The following is a 387-nucleotide window of genomic DNA, read 5'->3' on the forward strand; positions in this document are numbered from 1 at the left end:
ACACAGGCAAGTTAATCTCAATTGTCAATGTTTCATTGATCCCTAAAGAAAAGTATAGTTATGCGACTGAATTGATATGAATGGTAACAGATTTCATATACCGTACGTTAGTTCATCGAATGAGGTTTACATCATTTGCAATCCACCACTGCCTTTAAATTGGGAATAATTAGGTTGACTATTTACATCAATTAACCCCAAACTAATATTGTTGTTAATGGTAAATGATCTTTCCTCTTACGTTATGTTTTACAATACTGGCCTAACATGAAACAGATTATACCTTATAACATAGGAAGCACAATGGAGCCCAACAAAAGCATAATTCAAAAACACTTGTTCATTCACTGTCATATTGTATTTAAAAAGTCCAGCTCTTTAAGCCAC

Source organism: Gymnoscopelus braueri (assembly GCF_963280865.1).
Source record: "Gymnoscopelus braueri genome assembly, chromosome: 2".
Taxonomy (NCBI): Eukaryota; Metazoa; Chordata; class Actinopteri; order Myctophiformes; family Myctophidae; genus Gymnoscopelus; species Gymnoscopelus braueri.